This window comes from Molossus molossus, unplaced genomic scaffold, assembly GCF_014108415.1.
Source record: "Molossus molossus isolate mMolMol1 unplaced genomic scaffold, mMolMol1.p scaffold_m16_p_1, whole genome shotgun sequence".
NCBI classification, from domain to species: Eukaryota; Metazoa; Chordata; class Mammalia; order Chiroptera; family Molossidae; genus Molossus; species Molossus molossus.
The window spans coordinates 135,591,295-135,617,923 of NW_023425344.1; the positions used below are offsets into that span (position 1 = coordinate 135,591,295).

General features: G+C 40.5%; 1 pseudogene; it reads left to right on the forward strand.

The window, feature by feature from the left end:
* The first annotated feature begins 2,281 nt into the window (after positions 1–2,281).
* On the forward strand, positions 2,282–19,811 carry LOC118640547 (annotated as a pseudogene).
* Positions 19,812–26,629: the final 6,818 nt, after the last annotated feature.

Consider the following 26,629-nt stretch of genomic DNA (forward strand, 5'->3'; position numbering starts at 1 on the left):
TGAACAAAATGAGCCTGTTATTTAAAGAAAATGATTGACCATATTTCTTGCTAGTGATAAAGTAGGAGCTTTCAGTAAAAATTATTATTTTACAATTAGCAAGTTGTAATCGTATCCACCACCATGAGCTTATTATCCTCCCAGTCACTGAAAGGCTTTTTTGATGAGATAAAGGGGATGATATTAATGAATGTAATTTTTATTTATTTTTAAATTTTATACTTTTATTTATTTTTATATTTTCATTGATATTTTAGAGAAAGAGGAAGGGAGAGAGAGATAGAAATATCCATGTGAGAGAGAAACATTGATTGTGTGCCTCCTGCATGCGCCCTACTGGGGATAAAGCCTGAAACCCAGGCATGTGCCCTGACCAGGAATCAAACCGGGACTTCTCAGTCCATGGGAAAACACTCAATCCACTGAGCCACACTGGCCAGGCAATGAATGTGATTTTTAAGATATTGTATCATGAAGTGTATCAACATTTGGAAGATCTGTATAAATCAGTGAACTAATATTTTCCAAATGACCAATGCTTAATGTTATAAAATTATGCATGAGTAAAAGATCCATTCAATGTTCAAACTAGACCAGCGGATTTCTATATAGTAACAGTATGAAAAGTTTATAGATATGGTTTTAGATTTCACATTGCAACTAACTTTTAGAAAACTACCACTGTCATTTTTGGTATAGTATGTATGTCCACAGTTATCTGATTAAGAGATTTTTTCTCTTTTCCAACTACATAGCTATGTGAAGGTAGATTTTCTTCACATACATCATGCGGAATTTACACTTTACAACAGATTGAATGTAGAAGCAGATATTGGAATTCAGATTTATTTAGGCAAGACATAAAAGAGGTTGCATTAATGTAAAAGGATGCCACTCCTTAAATTTTTAAAAAACATAATTTTCCACAATAATGTATTATTTGATTTAATACATAATGTGTGTTAGTTATTTTTAATAACAATTATTAAAATTTTTGTTTTAATTTCTAGTACAAAATGTATTGATAGTTATTACCCACATGAATAAAACATTTCTGAGGTCCTCAAGTATTTTTGAGAATAGAAAGGGGTTCTGAGAGCAGAAAGTTTGAGCTTTCTTTCTTTCTTTTCTTCCTTCCTTCCTTCCTCCCTCCCTCCCTCCCTCCCTCCCTCCCTCCCTCCCTTCCTTCCTTCCTTCCTTCCTTTTTTTCTTTCATCTTTAGAGTTGTCTGTTCTTTAAAAAGGACATGGATCTCAGTAATTAAAAAACTGTACCTGGTAGCATGTAAATTGGGGGACTTACAATCTTTCTTTCTGCTATAATGCATTATCCTTGTTTTCTAGTTTTTGTTGAACAATTTTGGTACATAGCTTGCTGTTAGGAAATCATCTCTTTTGGGTTTTTGACTTTATTGCTATGGATTCATAGGTGGTATTTCCCATATTTCCTCTAATGCTATGAGTGTCTTGGTTATTTCTCCCTGGCCAATATCCCTATCCAATCTGTGGTTACAACTGATGAATGAGTCCAGCTCTAACATAAACTCTGGTTGATATTTTTGCATAAAAAGACAAAAATAAAGCAATGAAGCTGCCTGTTCTAATTTCCGATTTGTCAATAGTGTGAGAAACTTCTTTACTGAATCAGATAATAGCTTTTCAATCCTGGAAGACTATCTCCTCAAGTCTTTGTCTCCTTTACTATGTAACAGCTACAGATGCAGCACTTTGACATTTAATTTGTATCAGTGATTCTCAAGTGAAGAGAGATTTTGCTTTTCTGGTGACACTTGGCAGTGTCTAGAGACATTTTTGGTTGTTAAGATGGCATCTAATGGGTAGAGTCAGGGACATCCCTGCCCCACCAAAAAAGAATTATGTGTCTCAAGGTTGAGATAATTCTATAACTTTTTAAAGTTTAGATTATTAACAAAAGAATAAATCACGTCCAGATTGGTAGTGTCTGTCTGTTTCTATAGCAAAAATACTCCTACTGTGGCTGATTTCCAGTTACCAGTATGACTCAATTGTGGAATGAGTAGACGATATGTAGTAGCCATATTATTACTATTTCCACCACAAAGATACAATAGTCATAACTAACTCCAAGAGCATAACAGTAAAATGTAGTACTATAATTAGTAATAGGTTTTGTGTATTTATCACCTTTGTAATATAAGGGGTTTAATTGTAATTAAACATTTAACTTTTAATAACGGGTATACTTAACAGCTGCCTTACAAAATTCTTAAAAATTTGGAAGTGGGTTCTTGCAGGTCAGAATGAACTGGCTTGGAGCCAGAATGCCACTGGATAAGTCCACTACTCATTTTCTAGGAAACCGGCTTTGGCTGGCCCAGACTGGGTTGCCACCTGCCCATGGTATACCCACACAAAGCAGGCATGTGAATGTGGCTGGATCCAGAGCGAGCCTGCCCCTTTCCAATAAGAAATTGATGGTGGTGTCACTGTGAGTGGGCAGGTGCCCCAAGAGACACCCCTGACAGTGCTGCAGACACAGCCGCCTGCTCCACTTCTGTCCATCAAGACTCCATGCAGACTGAGTTTCTGGCTCACCCACTCACCTCACTCCCCCAAAGAGGGATTTCAAAACAGTAGATCAGTGGTGGGGGCACATATGGAATGCAATCATTGGATGTTTCTCTCTCACATCAATGTTTCTCTCTCTCTCCCTCCTTCCGTCCCTCCCACCTTCCCTCCCTTTCCCTTTCTCTAAACTCAATAAAAATATGTCATCAGGAAAGGATTTTTTAAAAGGTGCAATTGCATAGAATAAAAAAAAAAACATTGTAAATAATTTTTAGGTTACTTTTTAAATTAAAATCTCTGATATAATTTTTTCTCTGCAGTTAATTTATTTTTCTTGGGTTAGACCAAAAACAAAGGAATTTCTGATTATGTCTCCAGACATATCACTAAAAATCTTGATTGCTGAACACAATACCAAAAACGTTATCTCAGCTTGGTGAAAATGTTCAGTTATCACTAAGATATGTAAGCAATGTAGAACTGAGGAAGGAAAGACAAACTTACTTCTGCAAGAAAACTTAAATGGATACAGTTGCCTAACTTGACAGGGAATGTAACAGGCTAGCAGTGAGCACTGGCCCTTTACTTTATATTAATGAGCTAGTAGTACTGCTCAAGTTTTTCTTTCTCTCTGGTACATCAATTTTGGCAAGCAGGTGACTTCAGAAACTCTGATGTGATCCTCTGGTATGATAATAAGGATCTGGCTTTATTTAACATAATTAAGGTGTTCTACGAGGGGTATTTGGACCTGAACTAGCAGGTACAAGTGGATATATTATTAAAAATGAAGCGTATCCAGCTGTAAGAAAGATCTCTTATCCTTTGAGATGACATGGAGGGACCTGGAAAGTATTATCCTAAGTGAAACAAGCCAAGCAGAAAAAGATAAATACCACATAATTTCACTTATTTATGGAATATAACAAACATAACAGTCTGAGGAATAGGGTAGACCCAGAAACATGGAAGTAGGGTACAGATTGACAACCCTCAGAAGAGGGGGTGGTGGGGGGAGGGAAGAGATAAACCACAGAACTTATATGCATGTATGCATAACCAAAGGACATGGACAACAAAGCCGGGGACAGAGTGGGGCAGATGGGGAGGAGGGTGTCAATGGGGTAAAAAAAGAGACACAGCTGTAACAAAAATAAAATTAAAAATAAAAATAAATAAAACTCATTTTTAAAAATTCACAAAACTAGGTATAAAGAAATATAAATCACTAAATTACCCAATGATACTTTGTCAATTAATAGCATTTGTAATTCTGAAGTTCTTAAAGTCTATGTAGCACTAAGACTTTTGGGACACCCTGGTATACACATATATACATTCCCTTGCTCTGTCCATGAAGAGGGCCTAGGCAGGAACATTCCTGTAGCCATGAGAGCACCTGGCACACATTGTAACTATCATTACCACAAAAAGGATCCAGGGCTCTTTGGAGAAATAGCTGATACCACAGATTAGCTCAAGGGTGGACATGAAAATTCTCAGATGAACCAGCAATATTGCTGTGCTAAAAATTAAGGGAATGTTCAAAGAACAACTGGGACATGTCAACACACACACACACACAATCACAATCCTGTGATCAATTAAAATTAATAATGATAGCAATTGCTTAAAAACCATCAAATAAAATAGAAAATCATGAATCCACACTAGTAATACATAAATGGATAGAAGAATTTAGAGATATTTACATAGTTATAAATAGCTCACAACAAAATATTTATGTATTACAAAGGGGAAAAGAACTTTATAGCTGAAGAAGCATAAAAGATACCACCTTAATCAAAGTAAACAGAATGATTAATGGTACAAACTGAAATTATGTGCCACCTGATAAAATGCAATAACACAGTGTTACTTCTATTACTGCTGGAGATGTATAATATAAATATAATCATGAGGAAATATAAAACAAACACAAATTGAAGAATATTCTACAAATAACTGGCCTATACTCTTTGTGTGACATTCACAAAAATCAATAAAAGACCTAATAACATTTCCATATTTAAGGAGATAAAGAACAGAAGCTGCAAAAGACTAGAGCTACAATGCTTGAAACAGTATGGTAATTGTACAAGGAGCAACAGGCTTATAAAAAGAACAGATCTGTGTTTGTAAGAACTTATAACAGGATTCCAAAATGGCCACAAAGTGAATGGAAGCTACTCAGACCATCTCCCAGGACCAAACTAGAATTACAATAAAAATACAGACAAATCGTCAGAAAAAAAGCAACAGAAATGCAGCTTGGAGGATCATATAACCAGGGATGCTGACTCAATCCTGGTAGGATTGCAGAGGTGCGAGGGGGGAGCCTGGGAGCCCATGTCCGGCAGTCATCTTAGCTGTGAGCAGTGCCCTCAGATTAAACTCCCAAGCGGCTCTACAGTGCAGAGCCCGGATAGATGCTAAAATAGCCACAGCTGCTTACTGTGGGTTGTGGCAGAGGGAGGGCGGACTAAACTGAAACAGTGTGGGGACACTTGAGATTTGGAGGGTGCTCAGAGATTTTGCTGAGTTGCAGCCACACAGGACTGTGGTCATCTTACTCCTTCCCAGGGCTCTGGGGAGAGGCAGTGCCCCCTCCTTCAAAGATTCAACCCCACCCAGTGGCCATTGAAATGCTAATTGAGACCCATTAACAACCAGCATGTGCCCCATTATTAGGTAATCCTCTTACACTGAGCACCTGAGGGAGTTTTTCAGTCAACGCAAAAACCAAGGTTCTTTAGGTGACTGCTACTAATAGCCTCCAGGCAAAAAAAGCTAGAGGATAACTACCATTTCCTGGGCTAGCAACTCTAACCAGGAAAGGTAAGACTTGACAGTGGTGTTTAAAGCAGGTCCTCCATGCCTCATCCATACCCAGGCAAGGGAGACACAAACAGCAGAACACCAACACCCACTGGGAAAATTTGGCAGACTCCAAAGCCCACAGTGATAGCCAAAATGGTGAAACACAGAAACAAAAGCCAATTGAAAGAGCAAGAGACCTCTACTGAAGATGAGATAAATGAGGTGCAGTTAAGCAATTTAACAGAACTAGAATTCAGAGCCATGATGTTGAGGAAGCTAAACAGCATGTGTTAGGATATGAGCACCATGAGTAAAGACATAGATGTTGAAAATCAACCAGTTGGAGATTAAAAACCACCAAGAAGAAATGAAGAATGACATATCAGAAATGAAAAACACATTGGAAGGTCTAAAAAGCAGAGTAGAAGAAGCTGAGGACCGGATCAATAAATTGGAAGACAGGCTAGAAAAAATCAACCAATCAGAAAACCAAAGGAAAAAATGATTAAAAAACAGGAAGACAGCTTAAGAGAACTGTGGGACAACTGCAAACAGAATAATATTTGCATCATAGGAGTCCCTGAAGAAGAAGAAAATAAACAAGGTTTAGAGAATATATTTGAAGAAATAGTGACAGAAAACTTCCCTAATTTGGTGAAAGAAGAAGGCATTCAAGTTCAAAAAGCACAGAGAGCCCCAAGTAAGAAGCACGCAAACAGGCCCACACCAAGACACATAGTAATCAAACTGCCAAAAATTAAAGAGAAAGAGAGAATCCTAAAAGCAGCAAGAAATGAGCAACAGGTTACCTACAAAGGAAACCCCATAAGGCTCTCAGCTGACTTCTCACAAGAAACACTACAGGCTAGAAGGGAATGGCATGAAGTAATCAAGTTCATGAAAAACAAGGATCTGAATCCAAGACTACTCTACCCAGCAAGGCTATCATTCAAAATAAAAGGTCAAATAAAGAGCTTCTCAGACAAAAAAAGGCTAAGGGAATACATTAGCACCAAACCAGCAGTGCAAGAAATGTTAAAAGGACTGCTGTAATTAACAGGAGAAATGGGAAGAAAAATAGAACCACACTAAACAAAAATGGCAATAAATAATATCAATAATCACCGTAAATGTAAATGGACTGAATGCTCCCATAAAAAGACACAGAGTAGCTGATTGGATAAGAAAGCATGACCCATCTATATGTTGTTTAAAAGAGACCCACGTCACAACAAAAGACACATAGATTGAAAGTGGAGGGATGGAAAAAAAATCTTCCAAGCCAACGGAAAAGAAAAAAAATCTGGGATAGCAATAGTCATATCTGATAAAATAGATTTCAGAATAAAGGCCATGATTAGAGACAAAGAAGGCAACTACATAATATTGAAAGGATCTATTTAACAGGAAGATATAACCTTGATAAACATATATGCACCTAATATAGGAGCACCAAAAAATATTAAAAAACTTCTGGAGGACTTCAAAGGAGAAATCCATAGCAATACCATCATAGCAGGGGACTTCAACACCCCGCTGACATCACTGGATAGATCCTCTACACAAAAAATTAGCAAGGAAACAGAGACTCTAAATGAAGCACTAGATGAAATGGATTTTATCGATATCTACAGAGAACTACACCCCAAAACTACAGAATTCACATTCTTCTCAAGTGCACATGGGACATTCTCAAAGATAGACCACATATTAGGGCACAAACTAAGTCTCTAAAGTTTGAGAAGATTGAAATCATATCAAGCATCTTCTCAGATCACAATGGCATGAAACTCAAAATCAATTGCAAGGAGAACATACAAAGACAATTGAACACTTGGAACCTAAATAGCATGTTATTAAACAATGAATGGGTCACTGAGGAGATCAAGGAAGAAATAAAAAACTTCCAGGAAACCAATGAAAATGAAGACAGAACAACACAAAATCTATGGGATGCAGCAAAAGCAGTTCTGAGAGGGAAGTTCATAGCACTACAAGCCTACCTCAAAAAAGACGAAAAAATCTCTAATAGACTCTCTAAGCTCACAACTTAAAGAACTAGAGAGCAATCAAAAAGAAAACCCCAGAGCAAGTAGAAGGAAGGAAATAGTAAAGATCACAGCAGAAATAAATGACATAGAGACCAAAAAAATTCAAAGGATCAATAAAACAAAGAGCTGGTTTTTCGAAAAGACAAACAAGATTAATGGACCCTTAGCTAGACTCACCAAGAAACAAAGAGAGAGAACCCAAATACACAAAATCAGAAATGAAAGAGGAGAGATAACAACTGATACCAAAGAAATACAAAAGATCATTAACAACTACTATGAGCAATTATATGGCAACAAATTCGACAATCTAAGCAAAATGGAGAAATTTCTAGAAACACATAGTCTCCCAAAACTGGATCAGGAAGAGATAGAAAACTTGAACAGACCAATAACAACAGAGGAAATTGAAGATGTAATCAAGACTCTCCCAGCAAACAAAAGCCCAGGCCCAGATGACTTCATGGGAGAGTTTTACCGAACATTCACAGAAGAACTAATACCCATTCTCCTCAAATTTCAAAAAATTCAAGAAGAAGAAAGACTTCCAAACTCGTTTTATGAAGCCAGTATAATTCTAATTACAAAACCAGAAAAAGACACTACAAAGAAAAAAAACTACCGGCCAATATCCCTGATGAACTTACATGCCAAAATCCTGAACCAAATACTAGCAAATCAGATCCAGCAATACACCAAAAAAATTATCCACCATGACCAAGTGGAATTCATCCCAGGGATGCAAGGCTGGTACAATATTCACAAATCCATAAATGTGATACACCACATAAATAAAATGAAGAATAAAAACCACATGATAATATCAATAGATGCTGAAAAAGCCTTCGACAAAATCCAGCATCCATTTCTGATAAGAACTCTCAGCAGTGTGGGAATAGAGGGATCATATCTAGACATAATAAAGGCCATATATGAAAGACCTATAGCCAACATCATAGTCAATGGGCAAAAACTAAAAGCATTTCCCTTAAGAACAGGAACAAGGCAAGGATGCCCACTTTCGCCACTCCTATTTAACATAGTACTGGAAGTCTTAGCCACAGCAATCAGACAGGAAGAAAAAATAAAAGAGATCCAAACTGAAAAGGAGGAAGTGAAATTGTCATTATTTGCAGATGACATGATACTATACATAGAAAACCCCAAAGACTCCATCAAAAGTTTACTAGACTTAATAAATGAATTTGGCCAAGTAGCAGGATACAAAATTAACATCAAGAAATTGATGGCATTCTTATACACCAATGATGATCTCACAGAATGAGAAACTAAAAAAACAATCCCATTTACCATTGTGGCAAAAAAATTTAAGATACCTAGGAATAAACTTAACCAAAGATATGAAGGACCTATTCGCAGAAAACTACAGGTCATTGAAAAAAGAAATAGAGGAAGATATAAAAAAGTGGAAGCACATACCCTGTTCATGGATTGGGAGAATTAACATCATTAAAATGTCCATATTACCCAAAGCAATCTATAGATTTAAAGCAATCCCCATCAAAATACCAATGGCATACTTCACAGAATTAGAACTATTACTTCAAAAGTTCATATGGAACCAAAAAAGACCTCGAATAGCCATAGCAATCTTGAAAAGGAAGAACAAAGTTGGAGGGATAACAATACCAGATTTCAGGTTATACTACAAAGCCACTGTAATCAAAACAGCCTGGTACTGGCACAAGAACAGGCATATAGACCAATGGAATAGAACAGAGAACCGAGAAATGGACCTAAGGCAATATGTTCAATTAATATTTGACAACGGTGACAAGAGCATACAGTGGAGTAAGGACAGCCTCTTTAATAAATTTTGCTGCAAAAATTGGACAGCTACTTGCAGAAAAATGAAACTAGACCATCAACTTATACCCTACATGAGAATAAACTCAAAATGGATAAAAGACTTAACTGTAACTCATGAATCCATAAAAATCCTAGAAGAGACTGTAGGCAACAAAATTTTAGACATCATATGCAGCAGAGTTTTTACTGTCACATCACCTCAGGCAATAGAAACAAAGGAGAAAATGAACACATGGTACTACATCAAACTCAAAGCTTCTGCACAGTGAAAAATACAATCATCAAAACGGAAAGGCTACCCACTGCATGGAAGAGCATAATTGCCAATCATATATCAGATAAGTGGTTAATATCCAATACATATAGAGTGCTCATACAACTCCACAAAAGGAAGACAAAGAATCCAATTAAAAAATGGGCAGAGGAGCTGAGTAGACACCTCTCCAAACAGGACATAGAAATGGCCAAAAGACATATGAAGAAATGCTCATCATCACTAATCATCAGAGAGATGCAAATTAAAACAACAATGAGGCATCACCTCACACATGTCAGAATGGTTGCCATCAACAAATCATCAAACGACAAGTGTTGGCGAAGGTGTGGAGAAAAGGGGACTCTAATTCACTACTGGTGGGAATGCAGACTGGTGCAGCCAACATGGAAAACAATATGGTGTTACCTCAAAAAATTAAAAATTGAACTTCCATTTGACCCAGTGATCCCACTTCTAGGAATATACCCTAAGAAGCCTAAAACACCAATTCAAAAGCATATATGTACCCCCATGTTTGTAGCAGCATTATTTACAATCGCTAAGATCTGGAAACAGCCCAAGTGTCCATCAGTAGATGAATGGATAAAAAAGCTCTGGTATATATACACAATGGAGTACTATGCAGCTCTAAGAAAGAAAGATCTCTTATCCTTTGAGACTACATGGAGGGACCTTGAAAGTATCATCTTAAGTAAAAAAAGCCAAACAGAGAAAGACAAGTTTCATACGATCTCACTTATTTGTGGAATATAATGAACATAACTGTCTGAGGAATAGGGTAGTCCCAGAGACATTGAAGTGGGGTACAGACTGACAATCCCCTAAAGAGGGGGGTGGTGGAGGAGAGATAAATCACAGAACTTATATGCATGTGTGCATGAACAGTGGACATGGACAACAAACTGGGGACAGGGCAGGGAGGGAGGGCGAGTGGGGAATCAATGAGGGGAAAAAGGAGAAACACCTGTAACAAAAATTAATTAATAATAATAAAGAATTTGAATTTTACTTTTTTCTTCATCTATAAGACAAATGGAAAGTTGTTTGTTTGTTTGTTTTTGTTCTCACAGCTGAATTTTTATTCCTCTGGAGGGGTGTTTATCTGTGCTATGCAGTGCGGACAGTACCATCAGCACTTTATGAGCCCCGCTATATTGCTGTTGCAGTTCACAGTGAACTGATTATCTCTGCTCTATTTTATACAAGTCGGCAAGTGATCTGTAGAGCTAGAAAACAACAGTTTTATTTTTCTGATGTGTTGCAGTTTAATTTTAATAGCAAAATTGGATAAGATGCATAATAGAAAGATTTAGGAAGAAAGGTGTTTTTCAAGTTGATTAATTTCTTTGTCTCAGAAATGGCAAATGAATATATATGTATTTTAACTCTACTGTTCTTAGTTCTTTCTGATGGGTTGTTTATTGTTTTCATTTATTTTGAAAGTTAACTCACTAATTATATTAAGTCACTTATGGGGATGTCATTGAATATCATTTTTGATATGTAACACTTTTTGTTCTGAAGATGTAAAGCAATACAACATACATTATAAAATAGATATAAATTGTCTATGTTTTCATTCATTTTTAATATGCTGATTTATACTTTCAAAGTTTAATACTCAGACAACATATGTGTGTGAATTCTGCTGAATTCAAAACTGAAAAAACAGTTCAAACCAATGGCTGTATTTTTGTGTAGAGTGGGGTTTTTTCATCATTACATTTTAGCAATAAGTATGGTGGTTAGAACGTGTGGCCTGATCTGCTATTTTTGATGTCACAAGTCTCTCTCTAGTCAGTGAGTACAAAGGAAGAAGAAGGTAGCTTATGATAAGTGAACAAAATTAAATATGTATGATTTATCTTCTTGGAATTTTCACCTGATTCATATTTAAAAATAAAATAAAAAGTTCAGTGAGAACAAAAATAAAAGGAATACCAGAATATAAAAAGCATCAAAAAGATGTCATATAAATTCTCAACATTATTACAAGTTAGGTCACACTAAATAATGTAATTAGAAACTTTGAATATTTGTCTTTGCTTTTAATGGAAAATGGAGATTAACAGTAATGGGAGTCAGAGTAGGAGGTTATGGATCTTTGGAAGTTTGCAGGATAATTATCATCTTTCACTTTAGTAAATAATCATAAAATGATACCTTGCACTTACAGGAATAGATGATGCCAAAGAGGAGGAGTAGGGCCACGGGCATAATATACATTTTTTGAACTTTTAGTAAGAAAAAGAAGTATTTATGATGACAGCCCTGGAACTTCCATCAAAGGGCCGGGAATTAAGGGAATTTGCTTTCATGCTTTGTCTTGCCCCATCTCAAGAGGGAAAGAGGAGAGAGAGTAGAAGAGGGAGGGCAGATGAGAAACAAAATATGAAATTATAAATACACAAGAAGAAGAATGCTTTCTCAATTCTACACAGACTAGAGATTCAAGGCTCTGAGAGCAGGTGCCCTTGGTCGAAAAATGTAGTGAGCAGCTGAGAGCACTTTTTTTGGTGCCTCAGCTCCATAGCCTTTACTTTTCTCCCAAATCATCTCCCAGGAAAAGCTGCATTTTTGCTTGTTTGTTTCCAGAATATCAAGCACCAAGCACGTATGTTTTAAGATCTTCCCTAAAACCATTTATACATTAAATGTTACATTAAGAAACCAACTAAAGAGTTTTAGTCATACAAGAAAGTTTATTACAGATGAGTTTTAGTGTCTCCCATTGGCAGTGTTACTACCATGCAAAGGGTTTCCCACTTCTGCCCTACAATTGCCTGCTATAGTCCTTAGAACCAAGTCAATTACCCAAGAAATTAAATCTGTTCTAAACAGTTACCTAAAATGATCTATATTCTTTTTTACCTTGATTTACCCTGTTCAATTTTCATCACTAAATATTTTTTTCCAGTGGATTTTAAACTCTCAAGTAGTCTACACTGTATCAAAAGTAAGAGAGGTAAATTATTTTTAATAAACTTTAAAAAATCTTAAGACAATAGTCATTACCAAAAAAACATAAAATGATAGATAAACTTCCTAATTCAACCATGCAAAGATAAGCACTGTTAATATATTAGTGTTACTTTTTGATATTTTTATATGTGTGTATTTATGATACACGGCATTCAATAGTTCCCTTTTTAAAAAATTACAATGCAAACTAACATTCTGAGAAGGTCTGACATAAAAAGTTTATTAAGCTTTAACCAGCATTTTCCAAACTTAATTGACCACGGAATCCTCCCACTCTTCAAATGACATCTGATTGTTAGCCACACTTCAGATACTCTTTTCTACAGAGTCCCAAACAACCCCTAGTGCAGCAAGAAGAACCATACTAACTGTAAGCTGAGTTTACGGAAACAGCTCTGACTGAATATATTCATGTTGCCCCTAGTAGATTTGGTATGGACTAGATAAAGCATCCTCACAAGATCAATTTTTTTCTATACAACTATGTGGTCCCCTATCAGTTTTGAACCGGGAGGACTTTCAGTGGCAGTAGAATGACCAGCCTTGGTAGGCTTTAGTTTTTTCTTAGGCTAGCCTAAACAAACCTGATGGAAATCCCTACATTTTAAGTTCCAAATCTGACATAACTTTTTATGTATACTAGACTTGAGATTGTGGCATATTGGCTTCAAAGAATCATATAATATTCCACTGTATGGATATACAATATCCATACAAATTACAGGGCAGGACAAAAGTAGGTTTATAGTTGTTGATATAAAAAATCTGTGTTTTGCATACTCACAACTGTAAACCTACTTTTGCCCCACCCTGTATGTTAGCTACTCTCTTTTGGAAATTTAATTTCTATAGCCATAAAGAACCAAAGATGGAAATATAATTTAACACAGTAAATCTACAGAACACTGATTTTAGGGGGATAAGTAGTGAACAAAAATTAGGCAAAAATAATTAAACCAAGTATGTACAATTTCTTATTTACACATAGACTGAATTCATGTATGCTTAGTTCCAATATTGATATAGTCCAAGTATAAGTAAAAAATAACATCATAATTTAAATCATGTGGAACCATTTTGGTGATATTTTCCTGGAATGAAATAATATTACATAAGTATTCTGATATCAGCAAAGATATTCTCTATCAATAGGGTATACATGCTTCTTTTTGTTTGCTTAAGATATAAAATTATATATACATATGAATATGTATACATATATACATACAGACATATATAATTATGACTACATATTATGTACACATGTACTTTCATTTTTACCAAATTGTCAGATTGAATGAAAGTACATTACAAGGATTAAGCCTACGAGGGTAAATAATGCAGAGGGCATTGCTCCCAGTCTGTTGTAATTCTTTGCTTATTGTTACTACCAAGCATAAAGCAGACCTTAGAGAAAGTACAAATATTTTTTTAAAGTTTGCTCTTATTGCTAAGCTCAATTTTCAAATATTTCTATGTTCTTGACTTTTAGACCTATTTTTTAAAGTTGAAATACTCCCCTATTAAAAATGAAGCTTTAAAATTACTCCAAAATCCAATTGCTCTTAAGATATTTCTAGTCAGAACTGCATCCTGAAAACCCTAGTAGTAATTAAAAGTTGATTATTTAAGGATAATTGATGTCAGTATATGTCAAAAGTATTTTTTTAAAGATTCACCATTTTAATTCTAATTAATGTTTTTAAATGAAGAATGTAGACTCGAGAGTTATTTGGACATGTCTTACAACCCAAATTTGCCAGAAATTGCCAATGTGTAACAATTCTTTTATTGAATTAACATATATTTGCTGCTTTTGCTTTGTAGAGTCAACGTATATACAAAATAATAATCTGAGGAAATGTTTAATGCATTATATTTGTCTATGCTCTCTTTCTAACCATGGATAATTTAAAATAATAAATAATAGAGAGGTCATATATTATGTATCCAATTAGGTTTACCAAGGTTCTTATTCTTCTGTGATGAAAATATGTCATAAAACAACAATATAATTTTCTTTTCTTTCTGTTTTCTTTATGTCTTTTTCTTAATAAATTGAGGTAAAGAGTTTACAAGTTTCTAGTGTTTTAAGTAGAGATCTTGTTAGATTGCTAACTTGGTGAATTCTCATTTCAGATTTGTTCTTGCCTCAAGGCTTCAGTCTGACTGGATGTTGATGCTGTATTTTGCACATACTCATTTGACTGTGACAGTTACCATTGGGTTGCTTTTGATTCCAAAGGTATTTCTCTAACGTTATTTTCTCTTGCAAGACAGTTATCTCACATGAGCCTTGAGCTGTTTCTCCTTTAAAAACATCTGGCAATATAGGCAAAGGAAGGTGTGGAGATTTGCTTGACATCTAAAATGTTTTTAAAGCTCCCTCCTCAAGAAACTAGGTATCTGTTTTCCTTTGAGATTTATTAAATATCTCACATAATTTTTAAATGACTTGATCTTTACAAAACCTATAATCCATTTTAGTCTTTTTCTCAGTATTTTAATATCCAGTTATGTTTTCATTATTATGGGATTCAAGGTAGCTTTCATTATAGCTATAACATCAAAATCATTTTTTTTTTTTTAATCCTCACCTGAGGGTATTTTTCCATTTTTTGTACAGATAGAATGGGAGGGAGAGAGAGGAAGGGAGAGAGAGAGAGAAACATCGATGTGAAGGGACACATCGAGTGGCTGCCACCCGCACGACCAACCAGGGCCGGGGACAAACTGCAACCGAGGTACATGCCCTTAGCGGGAACCGAACCCAGGTCTCTCCGGACCGCAGGCCGACACTCCAACCGCTGAGCCAAACTGGCCAGGGCCAAAATCATTTTTAATGAGAATTATACTGTTCTAAAATTCTCTTGTTTTGAAGTCATATTCAGAGAAATATTGTTTTAAACAAATAATTTTTCATTTAAATAGAAATAAATTATTATTATATTGTGCATAGAAGAGTCTTGCTTAATAATGATAAATTATGACAAAGACTTTTATAGGCAGCATAATAAAGTAAGGGAAATGGGCCATGACTCAGAATACATAGATTCTGAACTCATGCTTAACCCCAACCCAGCAGTGTAATATGACATTAGCCAAGACTTCTTAGCTCTCTAAGTTTGTTTTTTCATCTATGACAAGATAGCAATAAGGTTGCCTGGAATGACATAAAATAATATCAGAGAAAAAAAACAGATAATACAAATTACAGCATTATCATTATTTTACACTTTTACACATAGAACAACAAAATATTAGACCATTATATATCTTTTTTCTTTCTTAAATTTATTTCTCAATAATACTTAATATACAATATTATATTATATCAGTTTCAAGTGCATGACATAATCATTAGACATTTGTATACCTTATGAAAAGATCAGTCTTTATCACTGTCACACAAGGCAACATTAGAACAGCTGAAAGAACTATAATTTCTTATCTTTCACCTCAGGCTTTCCCTCAACCCTCAGACTTAACCAAAACATTAAAATGCAGCCTGATTGAAAAGGCCAAATAATTATTTTTTTAAAAAGCAAATACCTATTTTCTTATTTGGATTATACCAGATAGCCACAATTTTCATGGATTAGTTTGTTACCACAACTTATCTTAACCATTTATATACTTTGCATAATATACTCAGACTATTTTTCATTCATTCAATAAATTGCTATTAAGGTCCAAAGAAAATTGAAAACATAGAGTCATACAAAAATGTGTACGTAAAAGTTCATAGCAGCAATATTCATTATAGCCCAAAAGTGGAAATAACCCAAATTTCCATCAACTGATAAATGTATAAATAAAAGGTAGTATATCCATACAGTGGAATATTATTTATTAATAAAAAGGAATGAAGCACTGATACATGCTACAGCTTTTACAAAACTTGACATCATGCTGAGTGAAAGAAGCCAGACACAAAGACCACATGTTGCATGATTCCATTCATGTGAAAAGTCCAAATCAGGCAGTGTACAGGGACACAAAGCAGTTTAGTGGTTGTCACCAGCTAGGGTTGGGGGGAGGACAAATGCAAGTGACTGCTTAATATGTTCAAGGTTTCTTTTGGGGGTGTTGAAAATATTCTGTAAGACAACCTTGTGAGTATACTAAAATACATTGTATAGCTTATATTGTATAGCTTATATTGAGAAGTTTATGGTATGTGAATTATAACTCGATAACAGAAAATTCTGAAAAAGTATTGAGGGGCTTTGCTAAGCACTGTTCTAGATTCTGGAGTAAGAGTAATAGATAAAAATCTGTGCTCTCTTGGATGAAGGGATGGAGAAACAGAAAAGATAAATAAGGTAAATATTTAAAATAGTATTTTAGATAGAGAAAAATAATAAAGCAGGAAATGGACAATATCTGACAAATAACTGCTTCTTAAACTCATGCTACTCTCTAAGACTGCTCAAGAAAAAAACTCAATTCTTATAAATAAGCTCAAAAAACAAAATTCCTATCCATCTGCCAGTGGGTCTCAGTTGCTACTTTTAGAGAACATGTCTTTGGATTCTTGTACTTATTTTCTTTTTTTCTTGGTATGTGCTCCTAGCAGAAATCAAACCCAGAACTCTCTGGTTTGCAGGCCAATGCTCCAACTGCTGAGCCAAACTGGCCAGGGCCTTATTTTTATTTTCAATGTGCAATTATTGTGGAAAGAAATAATAAGACACTGAGAGCCTAGACAAAAGTCAAAGAGGGAACCAAGTACCTGATTAGTGTGTAATGTGGAATGTAAAACACAAATACAGCAGCAAATTTTGTAAAGAGTTCAGCGAACAAATTCATCTAAGCTGAAGAAACAATAATAACACTAGAGCCTTTAGAAAATTATTATTACAATGTTATGTTTTATAGTGGGTAATGTCTAGAGCTCAGATTGAATATCTATTACAGTTTTCACATTCAAGCAATAACCCATGAGATGACATTGCTACAGAAGCATGTAAGGATGAGCTAGACATGGGCTGGTCTCGATCCTACCTGAATAGCAGTATCAACTTGGCTTGGAGTGAGCACAGCTTGGATCCAGAGGACATCCGGGTGATACTAGTATTTCTTTCCTATTTCAGATTCATCCTATTTATACAGGTGAGCTTGTGTGGGTTGGTGTATGTGTGTGCTCGTGTGTGTGTGTGTGTGTATTAGAAAGAAAATGAGAAAATGTACATTTATGTAAGAACTAAAGACACCAAGTGCACGCAGTTAATCCTGTTCTAAACCATGCAACCCTGGTATAAATTAGAGTGAACAAACTGATCTGATAGTCTCAACTGACTTTTTGGTAGTCATATGATGAACTTGTTATACATGTTCCATGACATGGTTTATGACATTTTGCTGATGGAAAGGTAGGCTACATCTGTGAGCAGAGAGCCTAGATTATTTTAAATAATCTGTGATGATACGTCAGCATTTGGAGGAAAAAGAAGCTTTTTGTATTTAATAGTCTGCTGTTTCCTAACCCTTATCTAACATTATGTGTAACTTAATCAATGGCTATCTAATACTTTCAATATTGTCCAGGGGATATGGTTTATCAGTAGACAATATTCTGTGTTTTATTATGGTCCAGACTCAGTCTGGCCCACACAACTTGAAAGTTCAAAGTTCTTTCTCCATGAAGCAAGGCTAGCATGCATGGGTTTGTTTTAAAGTTTCAATTTATGTGAAATAAAACACAAAATAATCAGAGGGTAAGAATGAGGACAAAGTTGATGAGTAGAAATGTTAGGAAAAACTGTAGAACAATTTCCTTAAAGAGCTTAAGTTTATTTCATTAAAATGACCTTCATTAATATTATCTGGCTGAGACACTAAGTTCCATAGCTCTGTGAATTTACTCTTGTTTTGGCAGGATGAGCTGAAGAAACTCTGTGCCCAGCTGGGAATATATAAAAGGAAGAAGATGATCACAAATAACCCCCAGCTCCAGAAAAAGCAGTGCTCCAAGAAGGGCTTAGGCCCTTCTATCATGAGGCGTATAACTGAGATCCCAGAGATAGTCAGCCGACAGTGTTCCAAAGAGGACAAGGAAGTCACAGACCACAGCACAGCCAAAAGCACTGCCCTTGTTAGGAAGAACCCACAGGAGTCTGGGAAACCCAGGAAGGAGTCCCTGAAAGACTGAGTCTTCTCCCTGAAGAAATCCCACAGCACTGACGATCCTGTGAGAGACCAAGTGGAAGAGTCCAGTAGCTTACCCGCTGACAGCCAAGAAGAGGAAGCTACAGAAAATTATACACTGCAATCTCAGTCAGGTAAAACCTAACAAAAACACTGAAAAAAAATAGGCTGAGTCCACAGAGTCTGTGCCTTTGGTGTGTAAGTCAGCAAGTGCTCACAGTTTCAGTTCAGAGAAGGAGCCAGCGCACCCATGCACATGTTACAGAAGTCTCTCAGTGTCATAGTGAGTGCCAAGGAGAAGACTCTTGGATTATCTGGAAAAACCCAAACATCAGGTATAGAAGAATGTACTAAATCCCAGAAACATCTGCCAAAAGATAAAGAGACAAACAGAAAATACTCACTTTCAGATAATACGGAGTCTAAAGATTCTGTCCCCCCAAACTCCAATCATTTGAAAGAGCCAAGAAAGCATCAGAAAGCTGGGATTATGAAAGAACAAAGGTCCAACCCCCTACTGCCAATTCTGACAGGAGCCCAGGCACCACAGAGATAAAGGACAGCTGTGACATAGGGAGTGTGCCCTTGGGAGATCTATGACTTGACCCTTGGTCCTGTGCCTTCAGAATCATAAGTTCAAAAGCAGGTATCTATTGCAGCTTCTGAAATAAAAAAAAATCCAACCTTTTTCTTAAAGGAGAAATCTTGTCACAAGCCTAAGGCAGCTGAACTATGTCAGCAGTCCAATCAGAAGGGCATAGCCAAGGCTGAGGTCTGCCCTTGGGAGAGCCAAGGTCAGGCCCTTTCTGAAGAAGAGAAGCATTTGATTTCCAAGGCTCACGTTCCCCCAGGGAGAGCAAAAGATGAGAATGGTGGTCAGCACTGCGCAGCCAGTGTGTGTGCTGGACAATATGAAGAACTGCCCCCCAACATTATAGCATCAAAAGTAGAGAATGAAAATCTCAACAAAATAGATCAGGAAGAAAAGACAGCTTCTTATATTTCAAGTAATAACTTTCAGCCTTTAACATTGTGAGTTGAGGTGTGTCCTTGGGAGTTTGAGACCCCAGATCAACCAAATGCTGGAAGTAGTGTAGTTTACCTGCCTCTTTGACTTTAAATGTGAATAAGATAGCAGAGCCTCAGAAATAAAAGGTCTGGGATACTTTCAAAATGTAGCATTCCCAGGAAGATGAGGAAGAAACCCTGAATTTGATAAGACAGAAGATATAAGGATCAAAACATTCCCAAGGAGCATTTGTCAGTCAGAAAAAATGTGAAAGGCATGGTTGGAAAAGACTAAGGAGGGTAGAGAAACATCCTCATGGAGAGGTTAGACTGGCCAAAAAGTCTTTCCCCTGGTAACACTAGGAACATTTTTACATTTCAGCATGTTTAGAGGAAGTAGTCCTCAATGCCTCTGCCCTGATCAATATTTACGCTTGAGACTTTGAAGATTCTAAGCAAGATAAACCTGAAGACACAAAAAAGGTACTAGATTTGCAAAGAAGAAGGTATAAATGAATAAGACAGTAATTCTGAGTAGCTGACTGAAAAGAACTTACATTACCTATATAACCGTAATAGCACTGCTAACTTAATGCATCCCCAAAATACATTTTATATTAATGATTGCTCTCATTTTCTTATAAATGTATGTTTCAGTACATTATTGTTTCATATTCAAGCATTCCAGATTGTATAATTTTTGCAAATAAATTTGATATTATGTGACACACATTTATGCAATCTTCAGCTACTCAATTGTTCTTGCAACTTACAGAATACCTGTTATCTATCAACTTTACATGATTCTTGAAGTAATCAGTAAGCTTTCTCTGGCTTGGGAAGTCATAATTGTTATGATAAAAATTTTTTAGTTTTGTGATTTATATATTGCAGATTTAGATTAACTCTATTATTTCACATCATGGTTTGTTATACTGTCTTAATCAGGGTTTTTAATAGGTTTAGTTACTTGTTTTGCACTTCTGTTAGGACTCACACTGTGTTAATGTTGAAGATCATATGATCCTACACAGTCTTATGTTTCAATAAGTTAAGAACAACTTACCTATTGCTTAAAGTCAGAGATCAATAATGCTTTATTGCAATTTATTGTACCCCCAAGTTTTGGTAGCAGCACTATTGACAATAGCTAAGATCTGGAAACAGCCCAAATTTCCATCAGCTGACAAATGGTTTAAGAAAGCCATGGTACATATACACAAAGGAGTACTATGCAGCTGTAAGAAAGAAAGAACTTTTATCCTTTGAGACGACATGGAGGGACCTGGAAAGTATTACCCTAAGTGAAACAAGCCCACCAGAGAACGACAAGTATCATATATTCTCACTTATTTGCAGGATATAATGAACATAACAGTCTGAGAAATGGGGTAGTCCCAGAGACACGGAAGTGGGGTACAGACTGACAATCCTCAGCAAAAGGGATGGTGGGGGAGAGATGAACCACAGAACTTATATGCATGTATGCATGAAGAAAGGTCATGGACAACAAAGCTGGGGACAGGGTGGGGAGGGAGGAAGAGGGGGAAATCAGTGGGGGGAAAGGAGAAACATCTGTCACAAAAATAAGAAAATTAATTTTAACAAAAAGTAGTATACAACACGGTTTTATAAGTTTTTTTAACTTTTTTATTTTGAAATAATTACGAACTCATAAAAAGTTACAAAAAATAGTACAAATAGGTCCCAGGATCCAGGAACTGGGCACGGCTCGTGGCCCACAGGCAGGGCAGGGCTAGAAAAGGTGAAACAGTGAGCAGGGCCTGGGTGTCACCACATTCAGAAACCCACCTGTGTGCCAAAGGGGGACGTGGTCCAGGGCTATGGATCACAGAGCTGTGCAGGCCGGGCGCGTGGCCAGTTGGACAGTGGGTCAGGTGGGTGCAGAGACTGGCCACGTGGAGGCAGGCAAAGCAGCAGGTGCCCGTGAGGTGCCACTGGGTCCCCCTGGTCAGCTATGCCAAGCCGGCAGGGATCTCACAGCGTGAAGATGAGCAGGTTGGCAGCGCTCTTGCTCTGCCTGCTGAGCTACCACTTCTGGAAGGGGTGACCAAGATGCTGCGGGATACAGATGCCTGAGCCCAAGGTGGGTGCACGGCGAAGACCTGGATGGGGCTTTACAGCATGGTCGTGTTCAAAGAAGGGCATGGTATGGAACCTCGATTGGGCCTTACAGCCTGATCGTGTCCAAGACTCGCTCGTGTGTGGGCCTGGATGGGGCCTTTCTGACTAAAATAATCCAGGTCTGGCCCATGTGTGGGAGTCCAGGTCGGGCCTGTGTTTGGACCAGGGTGATGATGTCACGCTGGCTATGTCCAGGGCTGGGTAGCCTGGTTGTGTCCAAGACTTGCCCCACTGTGGGGCTTTAATGGGACGTCCAGCCTGGTCGTGTCATGGGCTGGCCCAGTTGTGGAGCCTTGATAGGGCCTTATGGCCTGGTCGTGTCCAGGGCTGGACTATGTGTGGGCCTGCATGGGGCCTTTCTGCCCTGACTAATTCAGGGCTGACCCAGGTGTGAGCCTGTATGGGGCCATCCACCCTGCTGCTGTCCAGGGCTGGTCCGGTTAGGGGCCTGGATCAAGGCTGTCCACATTGGTTGTGTCCAGATCAGGCCTGAATTAGGGCCTGGGTGATGACTTTGCACTGGTAGTGTCCAGTTCTGTCTCAGGTGTGGGCTTGGATGGTGGCGTCAACCCTGGACTTGTCCTGTCTGGCCCGGGTGTTGGCCTGGATAGGTGTCGTTCACCGTGATGGTGTCCTTGGCAGGCCCAGGTGTGAGGCCTAATTGGGCCAGCAGACTTGTAGTGTCCAGGGCTGGCCTAGCTGTGGGGCCTAAAGGGGAAGTCCTGCCTTGTAATGTGAAAGGCTGGCCTCACTGTCGACCTGGATGTGGACAAGCCCTCATCTGAACCAGCTTGGTCGAGTCCTGGGCTGGATCGAGTTTGGGCCTGGATGGGGGCCGTCCACCATCATCATGTCCAGGGCTGGCCCAGGTATGTGGCCTGAATGAGGCCGGTGAGCCTAGTCGTGTCCAGGGCTGGCCCGTGTGTGGGCCTGAATAGGGCCTTTATGCCTGGACTAATCCAGGTCTGGCCCAGGTGTGGGCGTGTATGGGGCCGGCCAGCCTGGTCGTTTCCAGAGCTGGCCTAGCTGAGGGGCCTGAAAGGGGACGTCCTGCCTGGTAATGTCAAAGTCTGGCCCAGTTGTAGAGCCTCGAAGGGGCCTGACACCCTGGTTGTGTCCAGGCTGGCCTGGTTGTGGAACCCTGATTGGGCAACACAGTCTGGTCATGTTCAGGGATGGCCTGGGCGTGGAGCCTTCTTTGGGTCTTACAGCCGGGTTGTGTCCAGGGCTGGCCCTGGTGTGGAGCCTTGATTGGACCCTACAGCCTGGGCCTGTCCGGGGCTGCCCAGGTGTAGGTCTGGATGGGGCCATCTGGCTTGATGGTATAGGGCTGGTTCAGATGAGGGCTTGGATCAAGGTTGTCCACCTTTTTTTGTCCAGGTCATGCCAGTGTGTGGGCCTGGATGAGGACTTCACGTTGTCGTGTCCAGGGCTGTCCTAGGTATGTGCCTGGAATGGCCTGTCCAGCCTGGTTATGTCCAGCACTGGCTTGGGTGTTGGCCTCGATGGGGGTTGTCCACATTTCATATGTCCAGAACTGTCCCAGAAGTTGCCTTGGATGGTGCCTTCAAGCCTGGTTTGCGGCCATCTACTGTGTTTGTGTCCAGAGCGAGTCCTTGGGTCAGCGTTCACGTTGGGCCTGTGTTTGGCCCAGGATGATGTCATGCTGGTTATGTCCAGGACTGGCCCCACTGTGGGGCCTTAATGGGACATCTAGCCTGGTCGTGTCCCGGGCTGGCCTGGGTGGGGAGCCTTGATTGGGCCTTACAGCCTGGTCGTGTCCAGGCCTGGCCCAGATGCGAAGCCTTGATTGGGTCTTCCATCCTGGTCATGTCCAGGGCTGGCTTGTGTGTGGGTCTGGATGGGGCCTTCCTGCCTGGACTAATCCAGGTCTGGCCTGGGTGTGGCCCATTATTGGGCTATCTAGCCTGTTGGTGTTTAGGTCTGGCCTGATGTGGACCTGTATGGCATTGTCCATCCTGCTGGTGTCCAGGATTGTTCTGGTTGGGGCCATGGATCAAGTACGTCCACATTGGTCGTGTCAAGGTCGGGCCTAAATTTGGGCCTGGATGAGGTATTAACGGTGTTCGTGTCCAGTTCCATCCCAGGTGTGGGCCTGGATGTTGGTGTCAACCCTGGACTTGTCCAGTCTGGCCCGGGTGTTGGCCTGAATCGGTGCCGTCCACCGTAGTCATGTCCATGGCAGGCCCAGGTGTGGGGTCTAATTGGTCCGGGAGACTTCTTGTGTCCAGGTCTGGCACAGGTGTAGGGCCCGAAAGGGGCCGGCCAGCCTGGTCATGTCCAGGCCTTGCCTGGGTGTGGAGCCTTGATTTTGCCATCATGACTGATGGTGTAGACCTGGTCCGGGTGAGAACTTGGATGAGGTCATCCATCTTTGTTTTGTCCAGGTCATGCTGGGTATGAGCCTGGATGAGGACTTCACATTGCCCTTTCCAGGGCTTTCCCAGGTGTGGGCCTACAATGGCCCGTGCAGCCTGGTCATGGCCCGTGCAGCCTGGTCGTGTCCAGCACTGGCCCAGGTGTGAGCCTGGATGGTGGCATCCACCACTGTCGTGTCCAGAACTGTCCCAGTGTTTGGCTTGGATGGTTCCTTCAAGCCTGGATGGCGTCCATCCCCTGTGGTCATGTCCAGGGCAGGCCTGTGTGTGGGTGTCCAGGTCGGGCCTGTGTTTGGTTCAGGGTGATGATGTCACGCTGGCTATGTCCAGGGCTGGGTAGGTTGGTTGTGTCCAAGGCTTGCCCCACTGTGGGGCCTTAATGGGACATCCAGACTGGTCATGTCCAGGGTTGGCCCGGTTGTGGAGCCTTGATTGGGCCTTACAGCCTAGTGTGTCCAGGGCTGGCCCATGTGTGGGCCTGAATGGGGCCTTTCTGCCCTGAGTAATCCAGGTCTGGCATAGGTGTGGCCCTGTATGGGGCCATCCAGCCTGCTGCTGTCCAGGGCTGGTTCAGTTAGGGGCCTGGATCAAGGCTGTCCACATTGGTTGTGTCCAGATCAGGCCTGAATTAGGGCCTAGGTGACGACTTTGCTCTGGTCATTTCCAGTTCTGTCCCAGGTGTGGGCCTGGATGGTGGTGTCAACCCTGAACTTGTCCCGTCTGGCCCAGGTGTTGGCCTGCATTGGTCCTGCCACCATGGTGGTGTCCTTGGCAGGCCCAGGTGTGGGGCCTAACTGGGCCGGCAGACTTGTAGTGTCCAGGGCTGGCCCAGGTGTAGGGCATGAATTGGGCCAGTCAGCCTAATCGTGTCCAGGGCAGGCCTAGCTGTGGGGCCTAAAGGGGAAGTCCAGCCTTGTAATGTGAAAGGCTGGCCTCACTCTAGACCTGGATGTGGACTACTGGCCTGGTCGAATCCAGGGCTGGATCGAGTTTGGGCCTGGGTGGGGGCCTTCCACCATCATCATGTCCAGGGCTGGCCCAGGTGTAGGGCCTGAATGGGGCTGGCCAACCTGGTCGTTTCCAGAGCTGGCCTAGCTCAGGGGCCTGAAAGGGGATGTCCTGCCTGGTAATGTCAAATTCTGGCTCGGTTGTGGAGCCTTGATTAGGCCTGACAGCCTGGTTGTGTCCAGGGCTGGCCTGGTTGTGGAGCCCTGATTGGGCAACACAGTCTGGTCGTGTTCAGGGCTGGCTTGTTTGTGGAGTCCGGATTGGGCCCTACAGCCTGGTCATGTCCAGGGCTGGCCCTGTTGTAGAGCCTTGATTGGGTCTTCCATCCTGGTCGTGTCCAAGGCAGGCTCGTGTGTGGCCCTGGATGGGGCCTTCCTGCCTGGACTAATCCAGATCTGTCCTGGGTGTGGCCCGTTATTGGGCGGTCCCGCCTGCTGGTGTCCATGTCTGGCCTGATGTGGACCTGTATGGCATTGTCCAGCCTGCTGGTGTCCAGGATTGGTCCGGTTTGGGGCCTGGATCAAGACCATCCACATTGGTAGTGTCAGGTCGGGCCTCAATTTGGGCCTGGATGAGGTATTTACGGTGTTCGTGTCCAGTTTTGTCCCAGATGTGGGCATGCATGGTGGAGTCTGCCCTGGAGTTGTCCAGTCTGGCCCTGGTGTTGGCCTGGATCAGTGCTGTCCATGTGTGGTCTTTTCCATGGCAAGCACAGGTGTGGGGCCCAATTGGGCAGGCCAGGGCTGGCCTAGGTGTGGGGCCAGAAAAAGGATGTCCTGCCTGGTAATGTCAAGGGCTGGCACCTGTGTGGGCCTGGATGGGGCCATCCAGCCTGGTCGTGTCCAGACCTGGCCCGGGTGTGGGCCTGGCTGTGGACCGTCCAATATGGTCGTGTCTAGACCTTGCCTGGATGTCGGCCTGGATGAAACCTTCCAACCTGGTCATGTCCTGACCTGGCCCGGGTGTGGGCCAGGATGGGGCCTTCCAGGCTGGTTGTGTCCAAGGAAGGTGTGACGAAAACATCGTGACTGGTTGTGTCCAGATCGTGGCCAGGTGTGGGCCTGGATGAGGACATCACGCTAGTTATGTCCAGATCTTTGTATCCTGGTTGTGTCCAGGACTGTCCCTACTGTGGGGCCTTGATTAAGACGTCCAGCCCTGTGGTGTCCAGGGCTGGCCCAGGTGTGGAACCTTAATTGGGCCTTAAAGCCTGGTCGTATACAGTGCTGGCCCGGGTATGGAGCCTTCTTTGGGTCTTACAGCTTGGTTGTGTCCAGGGCTGGCCCTGGTGTGGAGCTTTGATTGGAACTTACAGCCTGGTCGTATCCTGGGCTGGCCCGGTTGTGGAGCCTTGATTGAGCCTTACAGCCTGGTCCTGTCCAGGGCTGCCCAGGTGTGCGTCTGGATGGG